The following is a 21169-nucleotide window of genomic DNA, read 5'->3' as shown; positions in this document are numbered from 1 at the left end:
AAGCAACTACATTAAATCTTGGTCTTAATCTTCTCAAAGTTACCAGGATGAAAGTCCTTCTTACCCTAAACCTCGCAGACAACTCCATTGCTCCCAATCTCCTTCCTGTTGATCAGCAGTTCACAACCAAGTTTACTGCAGTAAACTTCGGAGCTCACTTACCATTTCACCACGGAGTCTTTAACCGAGCTACCACCGCAGTTGGAACCTACCCAGGAAGGACTAAACCCCAGACACCATTTGGGCAACAGTGTGGCACTGTGTGCACCAGTGCGTGTGGTGACCACCGCTTTGGCACACACTGGTCGTGCCCAGAACGTCTTCTTGCTCGGGCCCCTTCTCTACTCGGTGTCTCAGCGAGCATGGGCCTATCAACTGTGTTCCCCGTGTCGTCACTGTCCTCCCGGAGCCATTTCCCCCTTTGTCCGCTTCTCCGTCGGTGCTCGTCGTCGCGCGCCCACGAGCGAGCTGTAGCCGACAAGGCTTTACTGGCGTTCGACCGCTTCTCCTCTGTGCCCCTCGGCCCCTCCTACCCTGTGCTCTACTGTTGCTCGTACTCACCTCCCTCATCGTGATCCTGCGCCTTCCCGTGATCACTGCCGTCGCCAGAGCGTGGCTGGACGCAAGCGGCGGCACCCGAGCCACAGCCACGCATCCACGGCCTCCCCTCCTCGCCCTGCCTATATATAGCCTACCTCAAAGCTGCTCGACCTCACCACCAGCCTCACACCACCTCCAGCAACCTCCCCGGCCTCTCCCTCGAGCTCCAGAGCCCCTCCCCACCTCTCTTTGTCACCATGGCCACCGCCTCCACCTCCTAAATTGGAGCGAGCCGAGCCCCCTCGCTCCACTCTTCCACCTCCAAAGGACTCCCACCGCCACCTAGAAGCCACCCCACGCCTACACCCCTCCTCCCTGCGGCCTTAGCGCCGAGCCCTCTCACCCCCATAGCCGCCGTCTGCCGCAGTCAAGGTTGCGTTCCCTCTAGTGCATCTCGGCGGGCGTGAGTAGTCCAGATAGGAGCGCCTCCTCTCCCCGATCTCGCCGGTGTGTGGGGCGTCGCCAGAGACGGCTCAGGCCGCTGGAATGGCCGCCCGCAGCGCGCCCCTGCCTCTGGCTCGCGGGCGCTCGTCGAGAGGAAGAAGGAGACCAGCGGGGGAGAGAGAGAGCACCATGAGGCCCACCGGTCAGCCTAACAGGGCGTTGACCACGGTGCTGACGTGGATAAGTGATGGGCCCCGCCCCGCGGGACCCGCACATCAGCGACCCCAAGCCCTGGCCCCGCCTCTGATGGCGTGGATATGTGGAAGCGTCAACCTCCAGAGTACGTTTTCACCTCTAGAAGGCGTATTCTGTTTCCACTTCGGCCTTAAAAGCGCTTTCTCCGTTCTGGAGGTGTATTTTCTGAGAATACGTTTTCTATTTTTCAGCTCAGGGGCCTGTTTGTAGAGATTCTTTTATAGATCGGTCCCTGAACTTCGCCGGGATATAACTCTTTGCTCGCAACTCCGTTTGAGGTAAATCCAAAGCCCACGTCTTTGTTTCGTCGAGCCCGTTCTGTTGGTTTCATTTTCAGTATGGTTTGACACTGTGAAAATGACCTTTTTGCCCTTGCCCCAAATCAGCCCCTCCGAGAGAGAACCTTTTCCGGCGAGTCTTTCCGCGGCTTCACCGCACTACTCCGCGGAGCATTCTTCATCCCCAGGCAAGCCACAATACCCACTTGAATGATAGTCATGTAGTAGCCATGGTTTTCAACTTGAATATCTATTAAATGTTTGCTTGTTTAAAATATGGTTATCGTTGTTTCGGTATTGCTTCTGGGTTAGTGCTTACTTTCTTGCTATGTTGTTATGCACCTGGTTATCATGCCCTGCTAGTTGACGGTATTCCTTTCATATGCTTATGCTTGCTAGTATTACATGTTGATGTTGGTAATGGTCTTTGGTGCACGACTGCCATCTGTCCCGAGTACCGTTGTTATGCATGTTCCATTGCATCCAGTTGGTTAAATGCTTGCATGATGGCATTGTTGATATGTTCTTGCATGATATTTATTGTTGATGCTAGTGGTCATGCTATGTTTCTGAGAAGTATGTACTTGTGATGTTCATGCTAGTCTGTATGCCATGCTCAGTTGAATATGATTAATTGTTGATATGGTGGATAGTTATGTTGTACCCTCATGATTATGTTGATATCATGCTCATGCATTGTAATTGCATCATGTTATTTTATCATGGCTCAGCATATTGCATTCAAGTTTAACCGGATTAAATTGAACTTGAACAACTGTTGGCTGAGTTATGGTGCCACCATATCGAGCTGACCAGTGCAACCATGCTTACCTTTATGGGAAGGTCCTAACTAGGTCTATTGCCGTGCCTCTCACCGGTGCCTCCAACGAGGGAAGGTTATGCGCGTGCGGTACCCTGGCCCAGTAAGCATACATAACCTTGTGTGCCCATAGTTGGATGACAAGCGCTTTTGTCCCTGTTTGGGACCGTTTTGCCACGATGGTGGCCGTTGGTGCCTTTGGTAGGCACGGGGCCACCCATGACCTGGCCCAGAGGGGAGTTGGTCGGAGTGGTCAGGAGAGTGTCATGGTAGTAGGACGGTTTTGTTGGAACGCCGTTGGTCCTCCCGAATGGGAGGGCGAGGCCATGGGTTCCGTGGTGTGGGTACAGTGTACTAACCTCTACAGAGTGTATATTAAATCTATCAGTATCCGTGCCCGTGGATAAGGGCCCAGTTCGTGTCGGTCACACTATGAGTCAACAATAATAATAATAATAATGTGTTTAATAACAACCCCTGTTCGTGGATGAGATAAGTTGGTTGTGATCGCTGGAAAGATCACCGTTTGAGACCAAGTGTTGGTCATGGTTGTGATCGCCGGAATGATCACCGTTTGGTTACGAGCTAACCCGTTGAACCAAGAGTGGTTCCATTCGTGATCATGAGATGATCACCTTGGTATTGAGGATACCGAGTTGTTGGATATTCGTGATGTTGTGCGAGAATCGTGGGTAAAGATCAAGCTCCTTGGGGTCATTTAATGATTACTACGGTATTGTTCATACCAAGCTTGATTCTATCCTGAGATGATCGTGTAATGTCCGAGGTTGGTAAGTGATGCATGTGATGGTTACGAAGTAACCCGAGCAGAATAAGTGGTGCATATAGTGTCATCATGTTGCATGATAGTGTCATCATGTTTATATGTACATGCCATGTTCATATTGTTCTAGCAGTATTATGTTCATGTTGTTCATGCCATGTTATCCTGATGATCTCATGATAATTCCTGCTTAACCTACAATTGCCATGCTATTGTTTATCTTGAATGCTTCTGGTTATTGTGAGCTTGCAAGTACATTCAATGTACTGACGTGGCGTGTCATGCCAGTTTGCAGGTCATGCCGTGATTGCTTGATTGTTTGTCGTGGTTTCCATTCGTGCGAGCTAGGATAAATGTTCCAGCCAGAGTCCCTGCGGATTGGAGTCCATCATCGTCGTTCATTGTTCCGCTGCCAGTAGTTGTTCCACTGCTTCGAGTTGTTATGCTACTTGTATAGAGAAAGTGTGGTTGGCGTAGTGTCGTCGTGACGATGTTATTCTTTGTAATATCAGAACCCTTGTATTCATATTCGTGTTGTAATAGAGAGCTGGTTTGTTCTGTACTAAGCAGTGACGTATTCCAGAAGACTTCACCTCGATCTCTGGGCTGGAATATGGGGCGTTCCGGTTTCTCTGAGCCAAGGTGCCACACGCAACTCCATCCTGTCATTGGCCGATGGGGGTATGCTGGTATGTGTGGGTAACTAGCTAGCAAGTGGATCAGTAGCGAGTCACCACCACCGGCCATTGTTGTGGTTATTTATAGCTAGCAACTGGCTAGAGGATTGGGGATTTTACAATTCACCCTTGTGGAGTGCGAGAAGCGTTCACTGGAGTGCGAGAAGCGTTCACTAGAGCGCGAGAAGCGTTCGCTGGAACGCAGGAAGATTAAGTGGAGCACACAACCGTATGCGGTGTCACGCGTTATCACACACGTGTTAACATAAGGAAATGTATGTGTAACTTACTAATCGTACGCGAAATAACTATAGTAATCGTTTGTGTTATGTTTTCTCATCGCAAACAGTTCATCTGAATGGCCTATTTGGCGCGTACCACACACATCTTGTTTAAACAAATCATTTGTATTCTTTTGGCTAATGGCAAACAGTTCATCCATGTAAAGTATATGCCATCTATCGCACACACCTTGATCTGGCTGACCGTTTATGTTGTGTTGCCTAATTGAAAACGGTTCATCTGAATGAACTGTATGTCGTATATCGCACACACCTTGATCTGGTTGACTGTTTATGTTGCGTTCCCTAATCACAAACAGTTCATCCGAGTGAACGGTATGCCGTATATCACACACACACCTTGATATGGCTGTCCGTTTCTGTTGTTTTGGCTCATCGCAAACAGTTTGTATGGATCAACTGTATGCCACGCATCGCACATGCAATTATAATCTAAATCATCTTTGATCTCCGCCATCGCAAACATTTCGTATCTTTTTTGACAGTTTTTTTACATCACCTTTTGTGATTAATGAACCGCACACAGTTCTGCCGAAGGGTCTCTAATTGTACTGTCGCGTTAGCAGCATCCTGTAGTAGTGACCACAAGAAGTTGTAGATGCTTTTACTGCTTGTAATGATGATTATGAGCCAGTCTAGTGCCTCGTGTTGTCTTGCATGGATCCTAAACTACATAAGCGTTTAGAATGATCAAGTACTCAATTTATAGTTGGGTCACTATATGCTTTGTACAAGAAGCAGGCAAGGATTGTATGTTTTGAAATAACCAAGGCCTTGATTGAATGCAAGATGGCAGAAGGTTCCTCAATGAGTGAGAATATAGTGAAGCTGGATGGCTATGTTGATAGGCTTGCTACTTTGGATTTTGGAATTCCTCCAACTCTCGATACAGATATTGTGCTTGCTTCACTCCACCATCTTACGATGGTTTTATCATGAACTACAACATGAATGGGATGGAGAAAAGCGCAAACGAGTTGTTCTCTATGCTCAAGACTGCAGAGGCTGGAATGTACAAGAACAAACAAGTGTTGACGGTCAATAAGACCGCCAGTTTCAAGAAGGGAAAGTCCAAGAAGAAATCTCTAGCAGCCGGTAAGATTGTGTCACAGAAGATAAACAAGGGCGGAGCTACTAAGGAGACTGAATGTTTCTACTACAAGCAGAAGGGACACTGGAAGTGCAACTGCAAGAAATACTTGGTGGATAAGAAGAAGAACGGTTCTTCTAGTAAAGATATAAAAGTTATACAAAGTTAATGTTATACTACTTGTTAAATTCTGTAAGTCAAGAGCATTTGATACTGATCAGTTTCTTTTATTTGCAAACCGCCACATGGACTATAGAAAGCTCGCAAGTTGAGAAGGAATGAAGTCGTGATGCAAGTTGGGAATGGTGATGGGATCACTGCTCAAGCCGTCAAAGCCATGTATTTAGTTTATCTTCAAGGTTATGCTAGAACCAAATAATAGTTATTTTGATCATAAATTATGTAAGACATTATATTTTGGGTTATGCGATAGATATTCTTATATGTTTTAAACAATGGTTGTTCAAAGTTATTATGAGAATATATATTTTGGATTTACCTCTATTTTGTTAGTGGTTTATTCACTATGGATCTTGAAGAATATTTATAACACTAATGCTAAACGTCTTAAGAAGACTGATAAACTACTTAATTGTGGCACCGCAATGTTGGTCATATCGAAAGAATTGTATAGGAACTTCATTGAGATGAAGTATTAGAGTCTCCTAATTATCGAATCATTTGACACATACAAGAAAACCTCGATGAATCAAATGACTAATGTATATTGCTCAAAATTGTTTTGATTAGAAGGGTAAATCATTGGAATAATACGTGGTAATGTATATAATTTAGTGATCATACCAGGGCGCGGTCAATATTTATCTATACTCTCATAAAAACAGAGTTGGTGATGATGGTGTGCCTGCCATCATGCAATATAGGTCGTCCGATTTATATCTGACGGATATGAAGGAAACTATGGCAATTTTGCAAAAATATACCCACACCCCTCTCCACATTTGCAAATAAGGCCTTCCCTCCTTCATCCTTTTCTCTCACAAGATAAACTACTCATATAAATGCATCTTGATGTTCCGTGCACCGCATGGGCATCTTGCTAGTACTTCATAAAATTCACTAATGATTTGAGTAGATAAGATTTACTTGGAGATCTAAAATGTTTGAAGTGTTCAAAAGGAATTTAGAATGAAGTTAAGGATCATCATGACAGAAGATAAACAGTTATCAAAGTCATGAGTTTAGCCAATAAATGATTATGAGTTGTTTCATAATTTACCGATCCACTTGTAATTATTATGGGGTTATGCATGCAAACGACAATATATACACTAAAATGAAGCACTGCCTAAATGTGTGGCATAACTACACCATATGAGTTATGGAGTAAACAATCTACACGAATACTATCCCGTAGATTATCCCTCTTACAGAAGTTCGGAGACAAAAGAGTGTGTCGCAGAAAATGGATACCTTCTCAAGAAGAGCTTCTCGCTAAAGGAGTACGTGGGAGGACAATACTGCCTAACAAGATTACAGAATCTTCGGTGGATATAAACAGAACTAAACAGAATATTTTCTGAGAATTTTCTAGGCAAATGATCCAAGAAAATGGTTATTACACTAGCTGTAAAAACTCAGAGTTAACGCCGTAAAACTGCGTACGAAAGAAGAAGTTCATCTTAGTGGAAGATAAACCTGCGCACTACGGGGAAATGATGGCAGCACCCAGCTCATAAGGATGACTCAAAGCTAAATAATCCAAAATGAATTTCATCAAGTTTGGAACTTGATTGATTATTCATGGAATAGACACTAATGGTATTTATATTGTCCATATAGCAAGGTTAGTTGCAAAATAATTTTGCGAGGGTGTGAGAAATGATTATATGAATCATTTTCACCAAATGCAATATAAAAGTCTGTACATATAATTATAGCAATTACATTGGTAAAAGATTATAAGCTTAAGTCTATAGTTTGAAGCAGGCATCAAAAGGAGCTGGAATTAACATTTTGATGAAATGGTTAAATAAGTTTTAACTTCATTAGAATGTTGAGACTTGTGAAATTTAGTGGGAGTCGTATGACATTTCTAAAATCTGATATGTGGATGGCATATTGTTGGAAATAATATAGTTTCCTAGCATAATAAAAGGCTTCATCAAAAGGGGTATTTTGATGAAACACTTAGGTAAAATAGCTTATTGGACATCAAGTTCTATGAAGATAAATCTATATATCCAATTGTGCTAAAACCTGATATGTGCATTGACAAGGTTTCAGAGAAGTTTGAAAACGGAGAATGGTGAAAGAATTTCTTCCCAATTGTCACATGGTGTAATACTAAGCAAATCAATGTCATAGGACAGTTGATGAGCTTACGTAGATGATTGGAGTTCAAAATACACTGTTAGTTGAATCCATCATAAAGAACCGTGATATGTGCAAAGGTAAGAGTTCCTTATGTATTAAGTAGTAGTAGCAGTAATCTTGGGATGGATCACTGAGCAGCTAATAAAATTACTAAGTACCTCAGAAGGACAAAAGGACATGTTTTTTCTATCGAGGAGATGAAGAGATTGTTGTACGAACAAAACATCTTCATGGCTGTTAAAATTATTAAGTACCTCGAAAGGACAAAAGGACATGTTTTGTCTATAGAGGAGATTAAGAGATTGTTGTACAAAGAGAACATCTTCATGACAGTTTTAGATGACTATCGGGCTACACTGGAATAATAGTTTTGAATTACTTCAAAACGTGATATTATGGATACTATAACGATAGAATATGTTGAGGCTTAAAGAAGCTTCAAAGTAGAATGTTTGGATCAAAAAGTGCCTTGAGAGAAATAGCATTAGAATATATTCTTGGGGAACGTTGCATGGGAAAAAAATCTACACACACAAAAGATCTATCCATGGAGATTTATAGCTACGAGAGGGGGAGAGAATCTTCATGCCCTTGAAGATTGCTAAGAGGGAGCGTTTAGCAACACAGTTGATGTAGTCGTACACCTTCATGATCCGTCCCGATCAAGTACCGAACGTACGGCACCTCCATGTTCAACACACGTTCAGCTCGATGACGTCCTTGCCTTCTCGATCCAGCAAGATAGGTGAAGTAGTAGATGAGTTCCGGCAGCACGATGGCGTGGTGACGATGGTGGTGAAGAAGAATCTCAGTAGGGCTTCGCCAAGCACAACGGAAACTATGACGGAGGATAAACTAGAAGGGGCGGGGTTGCCGGCACACAACTTGGTGAATCTTGATGTATTCCAGGTGCTAGCCCTGCCCCTCTATATTATATATATATATATATATATATATATATATATATATATATATATGTTGAGCCCTAGGGTCGTAACTTGGAGAGAGGGCCTACCCAAAGTTGGTTTGGAACGCAAGGAAGAGTCCTTCTTGGACTCCAGGGCTAAACGCCACGGTCCCCGGCGTTTACATAGACGCCACGGACCCCGGCGTCTAACCCAGGGGTAGACGCCATGAACGCTAGCGTCTAGCCCCTGCCTTCCATACAACTTCTTTGTGCACCAACCTAAAGCCTCATGGGCTTTACCCCTTGGCCCAATAACTTCTCGTGGCCTTCCGGAACCCCTTCCAATGATCCGATAATTATCCGATGTATTCCAGAACCCTTCCGGAGACCAAATACTATTATCCTATATATCAATCTTTACCTCTAGAGCATTTCGGAGCTCCTCGTCATGTGTGTGATATCATCCGGGACTCCGAACAACATTCGGTCACCAACATACATAACTCATATAATACTATATCGTCAATGAATGTTAAGCGTGCGGACCCTACGGGTTCAAGAATGACGTAGATATGACCGAGACGCCTCTCTGTTCAATAACCAATAGCAGGACATGGATGCCCATATTGGTTCCTACATATTCTATGAAGATCTTTATTGGTCAAACCTTTATGACAACATACGTAATTCGCTTTGTCTGTCGGTATGTTACTTGCCCGAGATTCGATCGTCGGTATCTCCATACCTAGTTCAATATCGTTACTAGCAAGTCTCTTTTCTCATTACGTAATACATCATCTCGTAACTAACTCCTTAATAACTTTGATTGCAAGCTTCTTGTGATGACGTATTACCGAGAGGGCCTAGAGATACCTCTCTGATATACGGAGTGACAAATCCCAATCTTGATTCACGCCAACTCAACCGACACCTTCGGGCATACCTGTAGAGCATCTTTATGATCACCTAGTTATGTTGTGACATTTGATAGCACACAAGGTATTCCTTCGTTATCCTGGAGTTACATGATCTCATGGTCGAAGAAACATGTATTTGACATTAAGAAAGCAGTAGCAATAAACTGAACGATCATATGCTAACGGTTGGGTCTTGTCCATCACATCATTCTCCTAATGATGTGATCCCGTTATCAAATGATAACTCATGTCTATGTTTAGGAAATCTTAACCATCTTTTATCAACGAGCTAGTCTAGTAGAGGCTCACTGGGGACACTGTATTTGTTTATATATTCACACATGTATTTAAGTTTCCGGTCAATACAATTCTAGCACGAATAATAAACCTTTATCATGAATAAGGAAATATAATAATAACAACTTTATTATTGCCTCTAGGGCATATTTCCATAAGTCTCCCACTTGCACTAGAGCCAATAATCTAGTTCACATCGACATGTGATTAACACCCATAATTCACATCGCCATGTGACTAACACTACAAAAAAATACACTTCCGTGATGATACGTGTTTGTCACAGTAGGTCACGTTTTCTGTCATGCATGTACATCCATGACGATTTTATGACAGAATCAAGATAGTCATACCTGTGCTGTCGTAGAAGTGTTCCATGACATTACCAAAATTATCATCACAGAAGTGTCCACTTCCATGACGATAAATCGCGCGTCATAGAAGTGCTTTCGTCAAGGGTGACCGACATGTGGCATCCACCGTAATGGTTCGTCGTTAAGCTATCGGGTCCGGTTTTGGATCCGATAACCTGTTAACAGCCCGGACCAATGAGGATTTTCCACATGTAAAATTATCATTGGCCGAAGGAAACACGTGTTGGCTCAATGTTGGGACAGATGTCATCCATTCATTGGACAAGAGGCGCCTATGATAGGTCGACACGTGGCACAGCCCAACAGAGGCCCATTCCGGTTAAAAGGCCGGCCCGTTTGACTTGGTCAAAAGGTAACGGGCTAGCCCACGGAAAGCCTGTTAACATCCTGTTCGTATATAGCTCATTTACGTCCCGCTAACTCACAGCCCGTTATGGCCTATCAGAATTAAGCCCAATAGCTTCATCTAGGCCGTCCAATATGATTCCAGCCCGTTGTAACATTCGGCCCATGTATGGCCCATGATGTCTTTCGGCCCATACAAGGCCATTTGTAACTCTTGGCCCATTAACAGCCCGTGGTGAATCTGGCCCGCAATGAACAGTGTATCGCTTTATACCCATTAACGGCCCATTATTCCATTGGGCCATTTCCAACCCGTGTTATCTTTAGGCCTTCTCAGGGCCCATTTATTCTTGGGCTTATTTCAAGCATTCGGTTACTTACGGCCCATTTCTGGCCTTTTTTGCTTGTGGGCCAAATTCAGCCCGTGGTTACAATCGGCCCGTTAATCCGTTGGGCCGTTTTAATAGCGTCATCAAATACGGGTGATTAACGAGGGCCCGTTATGGTCGGCCCATGAACGGATGATTCCAAATCTAGCCCACTTACGGCCCATTATGCGGTCTGTTATTGGCCCATGTTTGGTCGATCGATCATTCGGCCCTTAGAAGGCCCATTGATGTGATGGCCCGTAGAAGGCCCATTGTTTATACGACCCTTAGAAGGCCCATTGTTTCCACGGCCCGTGGGAGGCCCATGGTTATTGCCTAGTTTTTAAAAAATAGGTTATTGCAGCCACTAGCAAACCGCGAAAAAAGAAATGCACTAACTACAAGCAAACAAATAAACAAGACAATGTATTCAAAAAATGCTAAACTTATACTTAAAAAAATAAGTGTGTATAGAAAAAATGTTGACCATGTTTAAAAAATATGCTAAACTAGTATTTGAGAAAGTTAAATGTGTATAGAAACCATGTATTGAAATTTCAAATCGATGAACTTTTTTTCAAATTGGTGAACAATTTTCAACATCGATGAACTTTTTCAAATCGATGAACTTCTTTTCAAATTGATAAACTTTTTGTCAAGTTTGATGAACTGTTTTTCAAGTTCGATGAATTATTTTTCAAAGTTTGATGAACTTTTTTCAAAGTCGATGAACATTGTTTTCAAATCTGGGGAGTTTTTTTGAAGACAGATGAACTTTTTTTAAAAATGATGAACCTTTTTCAAAATCGTGAACTTTTTAAAATAAATGGACTTTTTTCTAATTCGTGTTTTTTTGAATAAATGAACTTTTTCCTCATTCGTGATTGTTTTTGAATAAATGAAAAAAATGAATAAGAATCATGTTTTTTTAAATGTGTGTGCAAGAAATAGCGCGGGTACAATTGTTCGTAAAAGTTTTGCGCTGGGTTGACGCCATGTTTACTACAGATGATGCTGCTGACATCAAGCAAATTTTGGTGGGAGGAAATGAAGTACATGATTTCTTGGCCTGGAACTATACTAAAGATGGCGAGTTCACAGTACGGTCTGCTTATCACTTAGCCATGAATATCAGAAGAGCGAAAGGTGGACGGCCGGAGGATTCGTCCCCCGTAAATACCCACAAGAATTGGCTTGCTTTGTGGAGCACCCATGTACCAAATAAGGTGAAAATCCATACTTGGAGGCTATGTAATGGCCTGGCCACTAGGTCGGAGCTACACCGATGGCGTATTAAGGTGGGTATATTCTGTACAACTTGTGGGAGGGAGGAGACTCTAGTTCACCGGTTCTGGAGCTACCCCCACTCAATGGCATTCTGGAGGGACCTGGCGGAGAGGAGGAGTATACCAGCAACATTTCCTGAAGGTATTGTTACAAATCATGAACTCGGGCGGTGGTTTAGGAGCTGGATGGGCGATGCAACAGATGACCATAAGGATATGTTGTTTACGCCATGTCACTATAGATGTTGAACAAGTACTTAAAAAATATTGAAAAAGTATTTAGAAAAGTTGAATAAGCGTTCGGACAATGTTGAACATGTATACAAAAAATATTGATCACTTATTAAAAAATTGCCATATACGAAAATGTAGAGTGCAAAGCAAAAAACAAAACAAAAATAAAAAATGGAGAAGAAAAGAGGAAACCAACAAAAACTGGAGAAGAAAAAAGAAAACCGAGAAGAAATTAAAAAAGAAACAAAAAGGAGAAAAAGGAGAAAATAAAAAACCAGATGTTCAAGAAGATCACATGTGTTATCCTAACGTGAATACACCGCCAGCGCCGTGGCAAGAATCCCGAGTCACCGCTGTGTGTGACCCGGGTTCGATCCTAATTTATCGCTTTAAGCGATCACAGGGGAAGCCTCGCGTCTGGGTACCCCCACATAGGCCGGCCGAGCAGCGCCGGAGGCTACAGCCTGTTTTTTCTGTCGTTTGTTCTAATTTTTTGCTTTATTTTTGGTCTTTTGTTATACTTTAAAATATTCTACATATATATACAGAAAACACTCTTCAAATACACATTTGTAAAATGTTGAACAAGTATTTGAAAAAATGTTGAATAAGTATTACCAAATGTTGAACAAGTACTTAAAAAATGTGGAACAAGTATTTGAAAATGTTGAGTAAGCGTTCCAAATGTTGAACAAGTATTTGAAAAGTGTTGAATAAGTATTAAAAATTATTGAACAAGTATTTTAAAATGTTGAATAAGTACTAAAAATGTTGAGCAAGTACTTGAAAATACTGAATAAGTACTAAAAAATGTTGAATGAGTATTTGAAAAATGTTGAACATGTTTTTAAAAAGTGTTGAATAAGTATTTAAATGTTGAAAAAGTATTTATTAAAATGTTGAACAAATATTTGAAAAAGTATTCTCGTGGCCTTCCGGAACAACTTCCAGTGATCCAGTAATTATCCAGTGTATTCCGGAACCCTTCCGGAGACCAAATACTATCATCCTATATATCAATATTTGAACAAGTATTTGAAAAGTGTTGAATAAGTATTAAAAATTATTGAACAAGTATTTTAAAATGTTGAATAAGTACTAAAAATGTTGAACCAGTATCTGAAAATGTTGAATAAGTATTAAAAATGTTGAATGGGTATTTAAAAATTGTTGAACATTTTATTGAAAATTGTTGAATAAGTATTAAAATGTTGAATAAGTATTAAAAATGTTGAGCAAGTACTTGAAAATACTGAATAAGTACTTGAAAAATCTTGAACATGTATTTGAAAAATTGTTGAATAAGTATTAAAATGTTGAACAAGTATTTATTAAAATATTCAATATGCGTTCGGACAATGTTGAACGTGTATAAAAAATGTTGCTCACTTATTTATTTATTTTGACATATACAAAAATGTAAAGTGGAACAAACATAAGGAAAAAACTAAAGGAAAAACAAAACAATGGAGAAGAAATGTTAGATGTGTATTTGGAAAATATTGTTGACATATATAAAAAATATTCCCGTGGCCTTCCGGAACAACTTCCAGTGATCCGGTAATTATCCAGTGTATTCCGGAACCCTTCCGGAGACCAAATACTATCATCCTATATATCAATATTTACCTCCAGAGCATTTCGGAGCTCCTCATCATGTGCGTGATATCATCCCGGACTCCGAACAGCATTTGGTCACCAACATACATAACTCATATAATACTATATCGTCAATGAATGTTAAGTGTGCGGACCCTACGGGTTCAAGAATGACGTAGACATGATCGAGACGCCTCTCTGGTCAATAACCAATAGCGGGAACTGGATGCCCATATTGGTTCCTACATATTCTATGAAGATCTTTATCGGTCAAACCTTTATGACAACATACGTAATTCGCTTTGCCTGTCGGTATGTTACTTACCCGAGATTCGATCGTCGGTATCTCCATACCTAGTTCAATCTCACTACTGGCAAATCTTTTTTCTCATTCCATAATACATCATCTCGTAACTAACTCCTTAGATACTTTGCTTGCAAGCTTCTTGTGATGATGTATTACCGAGAGGGCCTAGAGTTACCTCTTCGATATGCGGAGTGACAAATCCCAATCTTGATTCACGCCAACTCAACCGACACCTTCGGACATACCTGTAGAGCATCTTTATGATCACCCAGTTATGTTAGACGTGTGTTTGAAAAATATTGTTGACATATATACAAAATGTAGAATAATAACCAAAAACAAACAAAACTAATAAGAGAAAAAAAGAAAAAAAGAACAAAGAAACAAAAAGCAAAAAGAATGAAAAAATGGAGAAGGAAAAAAGAAAAAAGAATCAAAATAAAAGAAAGAAAAAGGAGAATAAGGAAAACCAAAGAAAATAGAAAAGAAGTAAAAAAATATGTGAGACTAAGAAAAAGAAAGAAAACTGTCTCAAATGGCATAAAGAAGGCCGCGCCCCTCATTTTCAGCATGAATGGTATCTGCGTCGTCTGGTATCCTTTGTGGCCAGGGATCGATCCTGGTTCTCCCTTTCCTCTTTGTCAAATCCTATTTGACAAACGCGAAACCCTTTTTCAAACCATGAACATTTTTTGAAATTTGAACAAACTTTTCAAACATGAATAATCATTAGAAAGTTGAAAAAAAAATTTGAAAATCCAAAAAGATGAACAATTTTTTAAATATACATTAAACCTTTTTGCATTATACGCTGAACAATTTTAAATACATACTGAACATTTTTATGATATACACCAAACAAAATTTTAAAAATACATTGAACATTTCTGTAATGTACGTTGAACAAATTTTGAATTGTGAACAAAATTTAAAAACATAATTTTTTTTATGAAATCATGAAGAAAATACGAAATTTCAAATTTTTTTGAAACAATGGACGAAAATAAAAACGAAAAAGGATAAAATAAGAAGAGGAGTAAAAAAGAAAAAGAAACAGAATAAATAAACTGAAGAAGAAAAGAATAAAGAAACAGGAAGAACAGAAAACCGGCAAAAGAGAAAAAAAAAAGAAACCGGTTTAGGGAACCTTCTAGAAGGTTCCCAAAACCGGTTTGCCTGGGACTGCATTAACTAGCGAAGTGGGCCGGCCCATCTCGCGCAGCTACTCCCGCGCTTCAGTGAAGCGACGTCTCCTCGACGCACGCGAGCGTCAAATAGGAACCATCGGACTCTTCCTCTCTCTCCTTTTATTTTAGAGTGCGCAGACGGGCCAGCCCAATTACCTCAGACCTTCAGCCAGAGTTCACTAGCGACTCGCTTTGTCTCAAAAAGAAACTAGAGACTCGCTTAATGCGACGAATAGTCGCCGCGGAGCGAGTGAACCCCTCGCTGAAGGGGAACTGCCACTTGGGCCGGCCCATGCGCACCAGCATGTGTTTTTGTTTCTTTTTCATGTTTTTTGTTTTCATTTTTTGCTTTTTTTACTTTTTTGTACTTCATAATATTCTAAATGTATATATTACAAAAAAACACTCTTCAAAAAACACATTTGATAAAATGTTGCATAATTATTAAAAAAATTAAACTAATATTATAAAATGTTGAGCATGTATTTACAAAATGCTGAATAAATATTAAAAATTGCTGAACAAGTATTTGAAAAATATTGAACAAGTATTTGAAAATGTTGAATAATTATAAAAAATGTTGAATGAGTATTAAAAAACTGTTGAACATGTATTTGAAAGAAAAATGTTGATAAGTATTAAAATATTGAAAAGTATTTATGAAATGTTGAATAAGCGTTCGGACAATGTTGAACGTATATACAAAAAATGTTGATCACTTATTTAATTTTTTGACATATACAAAATGTAGAGTGAAAACAAAAACAAAAAACAGAAAAAACAAAAGGAAAACAAAAAATGAAGAAGAAATGTTAGACGCGTATTTGAAAAAAATGTTGATGTATACAAAAATTGTAGAATAATAACCAAAATAAGAAACAAAACCGGAAAAGGAAACAAAATAAACAAAAGAAAAAGAAAAAGAAAAGAAACAATGGAAAACAAAAAAAGGAAGAAAAAAACTGCCTTGGGTCACTCAAGTTTTTTTTGAGGGGTGAAGCCAATTTATTCATCAAAGTCCACAACGCGTGGGATACAAGTCGGAGCCTGGGGTTGGCCTAACCAGATGTGGCGCTGAGCTCCGGAATGACCAGCGCTGAGCTCCCCAGGTAGTTGCCATGCTGATCCCTACAAATCGCGGCAGCTGATCCTTGGAGGAAATATGCCCTAGAGGCAATAATAAAGTTATTATTTATTTCCTTATTTCATGATAAATGTTTATTATTCATGCTAGAATTGTATTAACCGGAAACATAATACATGTGTGAATACATAGACAAACAGAGTGTCACTAGTATGCCTCTACTTGACTAGCTCGTTGACCAAAGATGGTTAAGTTTCCTAACCATATACAAGAGTTGTCATTTGATTAACGGGATCACATCATTAGGATAATGATGTGATTGACTTGACCCATTCCGTTAACTTAGCACTTGATCGTTTAGTTTGTTGCTATTGTTTTCTTCATGACTTATACATGTTCCTATGACTATGAGATTATGCAACTTCCGTTTACCGGAGGAACACTTTGTGTGCCACCAAACGTCACAACATAACTGGGTGATTATAAAGGTGCTCTACAGGTGTCTCCGAAGGTACTTGTTGGGTTAGCGTATTTCGAGATTAGGATTTTGTCACTCCGATTGTCGGAGAGGTATCTCTGGGCCCACTCGGTAATGCACATCACTATAAGCCTTGCAAGCATTGCAACTAATGAGTTAGTTGTGGGATGATGTATTACGGAACGAGTAAAGAGACTTGTCGATAACGAGATTAAACTAGGTATTGAGATACCGACGATCGAATCTCGGGCAAGTAACATACATATGACAAAGGGAACAACGTATGTTGTTATGCGGTCTGACAGATAAAGATCTTCGTAGAATATGTAGGAGCAAATATGGGCATCCAGGTCCCGCTATTGGCTATTGACCAGAGAGGTGTCTCGGTCATGTCTACATAGTTCTCGAACCCGTAGGGTCCGCACGCTTAACGTTCGTTGACGATATAGTACTATATGAGTTATGTATGTTGGTGACTGAATGTTGTTCGGAGTCCGGGATGAGATCACGGACATGACGAGGAACTCCGGAATGGTCCGGAGATAAAGTTTGATATATGGGATAATAGTGTTTGGTCACCGGAAGGGTTCCGGAATTCACCTGAAGGGGTTCCGGATGTTTCCCGAAATGTTTGGGTACGAGAACACTTTATTTGGGCCAAAGGGGAAAGCCCACAAGGTTTTTGGAAAGCGCAAAAGGAAGTTTTGCGGAGTCCAGGGGCCAGACGCCAGGGTCCCTGGCATCTGGGTCCAGACGCCAGGAACCCTAGCGTCTGGCCCTGGAGTCCGAGAAGGACTCTTGCCTTTCGGGTGAAACTGACTTTGTGGAGGCTTTTACTCCAAGTTTCAACCCCAAGGCTCAACATATAAATAGAGGGGTAGGGCTAGCACCCAAGACAAATCAAGAAACACCAAGCCGTGTGCCGGCAACCCCGTCCCCTCTTGTTTATCCTCCGTCGTAGTTTTCGTAGTGCTTAGGCGAAGCCCTGCGGAAATTGTTCATCACCAACACCGTCACCACGCCGTCGTGCTGCCGGAACTCATCTACTACTTCGCCCCTCTTGCTGGATCGAGAAGGCGAGGACGTCACAGAGCCGAACGTGTGCAGAACTCGGAGGTGTCGTGCTTTCGGTACTTGGATCGGTCGGATCGTGAAGACGTACGACTACATCAACCGCGTTGATATAACGCTTCCGTGAACCGTCTACGAGGGTACGTAGACTACACTCTCCCCTCTCGTTGCTATGCATCACCATGATCCTGCGTGTGCGTAGGAATTTTTTTGAAATTACTACGTTCCCCAACAGTGTCATCCGAGCCAGGTTTTATGCGTAGATGTCATATGCACGAGTAGAACACAAGTGAGTTGTGGACGATATAAGTCATACTGCTTACCAATATGTCATACTTTGGTTGGGCGGTATTGTTGGATGAAGCGGCTCGGACCAACATTACGCGTACGCTTACGCGAGACTGGTTCTACCAATGTGCTTTGCACACAGGTGGCTGGCGGGTGTCAGTTTCTCCAACTTTAGTTGAACCGAGTGTGGCTACGCCCGGTCCTTGCGAAGGTTAAAATAACACCAACTTGACGAACTATCATTGTGGTTTTGATGCGTAGGTAAGAACGGTTCTTGCTAAGCCCAGTAGCAACCACGTAAAACTTGCAACAACAAAGTAGAGGACGTCTAACTTGTTTTTGCAGGGCATGTTGTGATGTGATATGGTCAAGACATGATGCTAAATTTTATTGTATGAGATGATCATGTTTTGTAACCGAGTTATCGCCAACTGGCAGGAGCCATATGGTTGTCGCTTTATTGTATGCAATGCAATCGCCCTGTAATGCTTTACTTCATCACTAAGCGATAGCGATAGTCGTAGAAGCATAAGATTGGCAAGACGACAACGATGCTACGATGGAGATCAAGGTGTCTCGCCGGTGACGATGGTGATCATGACGGTGCTTCGGAGATGGAGATCACAAGCACAAGATGATGATGGCCATATCATATCACTTATATTGATTGCATGTGATGTTTATCTTTTATGCATCTTATCTTGCTTTGATTGACGATAGCATTATAAGATGATCTCTCACTAAATTTCAAGATAAAAGTGTTCTCCCTGAGTATGCACCATTGCCAAAGTTCGTTGTGCCCAGACACCACGTGATGATCGGGTGTGATAAGCTCTACGTCCATCTACAACGGGTGCAAGCCAGTTTTGCACACGCAGAATACTCAGGTTAAACTTGACGAACCTAGCATATGCAGATATGACCTCGGAACACTAAGACCGAAAGGTCGAGCATGAATCATATAGTAGATATGATCAACATAGTGATGTTCACCATTGAAGCTACTCCATTTCACGTGATGATCGGTTATGGTTTAGTTGATTTGGATCACGTGATCACTTAGAGGATTAGAGGGATGTATATCTAAGTGGGAGTTCTTAAGTAATATGATTAATTGAACTTAAATTTATCATGTACTTAGTCCTGGTAGTATTAGCATATCTATGTTGTAGATCAATAATTCGCGTTTAGCTCCCCTGTTTTATTTTTGATATGTTCCTTGAGAAAACTAAGTTGAAAGATGTTAGTAGCAATGATGCAGATTGGATCCTGATCTGAGGTTTATCCTCATTGCTGCACAGAAGAATTATGTCCTTGATGCACCGCTAGGTGACAAACCTATTGCAGGAGCAGATGCAGATGTTATGAACGTTTGGCTAGCTCAATATGATGACTACTTGATAGTTTAGTGCACCATGCTTAAAAGGCTTAGAATCGGGACTTCAAAGACGTTCTAAACGTCATGGACCATATGAGATGTTCCAGGAGTTGAAGTTAATATTTCAAGCAAATACCCGAGTTGAGAGATATGAAGTCTCCAACAAGTTCTATAGCTAAAAGATGGAGGAGAATAGCTCAAGCAGTGAGCATGTGCTTAGATTGTCCGGGTACTACAATAGCTTGAATCAAGTGGGAGTTAATCTTACAGATAAAATAGTGATTGACATAATTCTCTAGTCACCATCACCAAGTTAGTAAAACTTCGTGATGAACTATAATATGCAAGGGATAACGGAAATGATTCCCAAGCTCTTCGTGATGCTGAAATCGATGAAGGTAGAAATCAAGAAAAGCATCAAGTGTTGATGGTAAAAAAACCACTAGTTTCAAGTAAAGGGACAAAGGGAAGAAAGGGAAACTTCAAGAAGAACAGCAAGCAAGTTGCTGCTCAAGTGAAAAAAAACCCAAGTCTGGACCTAAGCTTGAAACTGAGTGCTTCTACTACAAAGGGACTGGTCACTGGAAGCGGCACTACCCCAAGTAATTGGCGGATAAGAAGGATGGCAAAGTGAACATAGGTATATTTGATATACATGTTATTGATGTGTACTTTACTCGTGTTTATAACAACCCCTCAGTATTTGATACTAGTTCAGTTGCTAAGAATAGTAACTTGAAACGGGAGTTGCAGAATGAACAAAGACTAGTTAAGGGTGAAGTGACGATGTGTATTGGAAATGGTTCCAAGATTGATATGATCATCATCGCACACTCCCTATACTTTCGAGATTAGTGTTAAACCTAAAATAAATGTTATTTAGTGTTTGCGTTGAGCATGGATATGATTGGATCATGTTTATTGCAATACAGTTATTCATGTAAGTTAGAGAATAATTGTTGTTCTGTTTACATGAATAAAACCTTCTATGGTCATACACCCAATAAAAATGGTTTGTTGGATCTCGGTCGTGGTAATACACATTTTCATAATATTGAAGCCAAAAGATGCAAAGTTAATAATGATAGTGCAACTTATTTGTGGCACTGCCGTTTAGGTCATATTGGTGTAAAGCGCATGAAGAAAATCCATGCTGATGGGTTTTTGGAATCACTTGATTATGAATCAGTTGATGCTTGCGAACCATGCCTCATGGGCAAGATGACTAAGACTCCGTTCTCCGGAACAATGGAGCGAGCAACAGATTTGTTGGAAATCATACATACTGATGTATGTGGTCCGATGAATATTGAGGCTCGCGGCAGGTATCATTATTTTCTGATCTTCACAGATGATTTGAGCAGATATGAGTATATCTACCTGATGAAACACAAGTCTGAAACATTCTAGAAGTTCAAAGAATTTCAGAGTGAAGTGGAGAATCATTGTAACAAAAATAAAAGTTTCTACGATATGATCGCAGAAGTAAAATATTTGAGTTACGAGCTTGGCCTTCAGTTAA

Source organism: Triticum urartu, chromosome 3 (genome assembly GCF_003073215.2).
Source record: "Triticum urartu cultivar G1812 chromosome 3, Tu2.1, whole genome shotgun sequence".
NCBI classification, from domain to species: domain Eukaryota; kingdom Viridiplantae; phylum Streptophyta; class Magnoliopsida; order Poales; family Poaceae; genus Triticum; species Triticum urartu.
The sequence above is the reverse complement of the archived record's forward strand: the minus strand, read 5'-3'. Positions refer to the sequence as shown.